The 4,126-nt window shown below is 41.9% G+C and overlaps 1 pseudogene; it reads right to left on the bottom strand.

Moving 5' to 3' along the window:
• Positions 1-3,757: 3,757 nt before the first annotated feature.
• On the bottom strand, positions 3,758-3,876 carry LOC111742945 (annotated as a pseudogene).
• Positions 3,877-4,126: the final 250 nt, after the last annotated feature.

Genomic DNA, 4,126 nt, shown 5'->3' with positions numbered 1-4,126 from the left:
ATAATCACTGTAACACACCAGCTCTCAATCTTCCTCTGTAGACTCCATTTGTGTTGCAAAATCGCTTTCTCATTGGGAGAGTTGTAGTCTTCCCAAGTTCTCCAGGACACTTTGCCAGCATAGGTATACAAAAAGCTTTCAATTTCGTTCTTCAGGGTTAGAGATTAAAATGTCTTGATGGTTTGCCAATTTCATGGGGAAAACGTCAGACTCCTTGATAATGCCTGCGAGGCCTTGTCAATCTGGCCTGTACTTTCCTCTCCAACTTCTTTTGCTATTCAGACAGCATCATGATGGAGGACCCAGGACAGGTCTTTTTTCACTTCCTCTAAATACATTCTCCTTCCAGCCTCAGAGTATCTGCCAGTTCTGTTCCCTCTGCTCATACCACTCTCATTCCTCCTCTGTACTGAGATCCTTCCTTCTTATTCTTCAGGTAATAGCTTGACATCACTTCCTGTCCTCTTTTTAGTTTTCCAATTCTCCTTCAAAGCACTTATCACAGTGACATTGACTTATATCTCCATGTTCATTTGTTTAATGTCTGTCTTCTCCACTAAATTGCAAGCTCTAGAATGGCAGGGATTCTTTCAGTCTTGTTTACCACTATTTCTTGGGCTCCTAGCCAAGGGGATTGAATTTAGAATAGGCTCCATAAATATTTGTTGAATGAGTGAATAGATGATGAATGAAGAAACTCTCTACTCCTTGTGGTCCTTGCATAGCCCCTGCCAATTACAGTCCCCAGGCTTTCTGTCTCTAGTGGAGAGTTTATGATGTGTTTCTGACCATCTTATTTCACCAAAACCCTACATGCAGTGATTTGCCAAGGAACACTCAAGGTTTCTTTCTGATATTTTATAGAGAGATACAAGAGAAAGTAGCCTTCTTCTTTCCCTGGGATCTTTAAGCCAGAAGAGCTGGTGGCCATGCCCTTCTGTTCTCACTTCCCCCACTACAAAGAAGGAATAGAATACAAGTAGCAAAGAGAAACAAAATAGAGAGAGGAGAGAGAGAGGGAGAGAGAGGGAGGGAGGGCGGGAGGGGGAGAAAGAGAGAGACAGAGACAGAGAGACAGAGAGAGATAGAGACAGAGACAGGAAGAGGGAGAGAAGAGCTCTAACATAGAAAGATCCAGATATAGGGACAACATTTGGGTTTCCAGAGTCCTTGGAGCTAGCTCCATTCCCTGCACAAGCTAGTTATTATATGAAACAGCGCTTGTCTTTTGTTTTTACCATTTTCAGATGGATTTCTGGCAATTGCAGCAAACAGTATTAGAAAGCACATTCCGATGTTTAGACTAATGAAAACTACAGGAAGAAAAGAAAATATCACTCTTGGACATGCTTAGTTTGAAATGCTTCTGGGAATGCGCAGGAAAGATGTTCAAGGGGCAGTGAAGCATAGGGGCCTGGTGTCCAGGAGACAGGGATGGTCTAGCAGTATAGATTTATAGTGAGTCAGAATAAAGTTGATTGTTGCAGCTATGAGCCTGGATAAAATAGTTCATGGAAAGCATGGAGAGTAAGAGAAAATAGAAACCAGAGAAAGAATTCTGGGGAGCTCTCTTTTAAAGGAACATGGGTAGATGTAGAGGAGACGTTCAAGGCTGCTGAGTGTCTGAGAGGAAGGAGAATTAGGAAAGAGTTCCTTCCAGAAGCTGGAGGTGTAAATAATTTCAAAATGGATGGCATGCGAAGAATTCTAAATGATTCAGAAGTGGTGTATGATAAGGTCTGCATTCATTAGGATAGCTAGGTTATGCCGCAATAACAAATTCATCTCAGTTATTGAGAACTCCATTGGCTTAAGATAACAAAGGTTTATTATATGTCACATGACTTTTGCTGGTTGATGTTTCATGTAGTTAGTTAGTCAAGGCTCTGGGTGACAGAGGGTCCTCCATCTTGTAACCTGTAGCATCCTTGGTTAATGGGACGGAAGAAGAGAGACTACAAATGAGCTGTTCCCTGCCTCAGTCTGAAAGAAACACACTATGACTTGGCACACATTTCACTGGCTATATGGTCATATGACCCTGTCTGCTTAGCAGGACACTAAGAAATATAGGGCACAACAATGGAATATTGGATTTGGTGAGCATTATCAGGCCATTGGTGATTTTAAAAAAAGCAGATCCACTGGAGCAATGAGGCTGGAAACCAGCTTGGAGTTAGCAAATGAATGGAAGGTGACCACCTGAGGTACTTTACAGACTTCCATATACTTTACAGGATTTAATCTTGGTACAATCTTGTGAACTAGGTATTATTGTTACAGTTTTACAAAGGAGGAAATCAAGGCTCAGTTAAGGTCACTTAGTGGTTCAACTATTAGTTATTGAGTTTTTGCCAAATGCAGAACTGAGGTTTCGGGAATAGCAAACCAGAAACACATCCTGCTTTTGTGGAGCTTACAGTCATATAATTATACAACTAAATATGAAATCACAGCTTTGAAGCATGCTGCGAATGAAAATCTAAGATGCTATATAAAAGAGCCTGTAAATAGCCTGTTCTGTGGATGGGGAATGCTTCCACAGGGAGGTGATGAGTCAGAGATCAGCTAGCAGAGTTGGTGGTGGGAGGAAGTTGGGAGTGGTTTGTCTGTTCCCCAGACAGAGGAAAGAGTATGTGCAGGGCATCATGGCACGCAAGCAGAATTTGAGGTACTGGTCAGAAAGATAGTATGGCCAGATCATAAGAAGCCAGGGGGAAAAGGCACCGTGTAAGACCTAGTTTAAGATGTGACATGCACAGGGACATTCCTATGGGACAAGTTGAAGATAATAAAGCCATCCTATACTTCAGAAGAAGTCTGTTGGCTTGTCTGTGTTTCCAGGAGAAAGGCATTGCCCCAAATCATCAACCAAAGTAATAGAGAGATACTAAGATTCTAACCCAAATATGGCCTACTCAAAGCCAGTCCACCCTTTGCTCAACTCCAAATGCCTCTACAGATAGTAAGCCAGAGATGCAGCAGGCCTTGGTTAGGCAAGTTCTGAGTTGGAGGAACCAGGACAAGTGTTCTTATCACGTAGTATCCCTCCCACAGAAAATTTCACACTGAATTCACAAATAGGTGGCCCCATTTTCTATATGATGTGGAACATTTTCTTTCTCTCCCCGCTCTCTCCCTGGACGAAAGGACTCACAAGGCTTCTTATAAGTAATTTTATCAGGTTTCAAGTCTTTCTCACTTTTATTCTCCAATTTTCCCAGAAAACGAAGAGCAGCGTTGAGCTGTTTTTTCCAAGGGCTGCTTTGGAAAGAGTTTGCTTCATTCACCTACAGCTCTGAAGACATTCAGGCTGAACTACCGAAAGTCCTGCTGTCAGATTTTGCTTAGTTTCTCATGAGTTAAAATCAGCCTGATAAAGACTCGACAGAAGTGCTGAGGCTGTGCAGGGAGAGGAGGTGTCTTTTGTTATTGAGATATTTTTGTTTATACAGACTTTGAAAATAAACATCATTTTTGTCCCTCCCCCTTTCTCATGTCTATAAAGAAAGATGAAGAAGAAGAATAGCCATGTCCTTTGAGGGCAGCATTCACAGGAGAATAATATCAAGACCGTATCTTCTCTGGCATCGGAAGCAATCTATCTATGAAACTTTTATATATATATACATATACATATATATTTTTTAATTTTTATTTATTTATTTTTTATTTTTTAGGCGAGGCAACCCTTGGTTGACCTCACAGATTGCAAGGACCTTGTTAGCTTACAATCCCTTATTTTTTTTATTTTTAACGCCTACAACACCTGGTCTTCCTAGGTGGTCTCCCATCCAAGTACTAACCAGGCCCGACCCTGCTTAGCTTCCAAGACCAGACGGGATCGGGCCTGTTCGGGGTGGCATGGCTGTAGACTATTTATGAAACTCTTGAAGTCACGAACGTGGCTCCGGTACCCGCCTTTTGTTTTTAAAAATTGCAAGTTCCCAGCAGCTGTCCCTTAGAGCACTGAGGTGACTTCAGTGCCCTGCCCTCCCTACCGCCTCCTAAATGTTCTGCTCTAGCTCCTCACTCATATTCTTGAACTCAAACATCATTCCAATAGGAATTTTACAAAAGACATTTTTCTTTGGCAGGAAAACTGAGAAAAAGCATTGACTCTCAC

Source organism: Pteropus vampyrus, unplaced genomic scaffold (assembly GCF_000151845.1).
Source record: "Pteropus vampyrus isolate Shadow unplaced genomic scaffold, Pvam_2.0 Scaffold104, whole genome shotgun sequence".
In the NCBI taxonomy this organism is placed as follows: Eukaryota; Metazoa; Chordata; class Mammalia; order Chiroptera; family Pteropodidae; genus Pteropus; species Pteropus vampyrus.
Note: the sequence above shows the minus strand (reverse complement) of the source record. Positions and strands in the feature narration are given on the sequence as shown.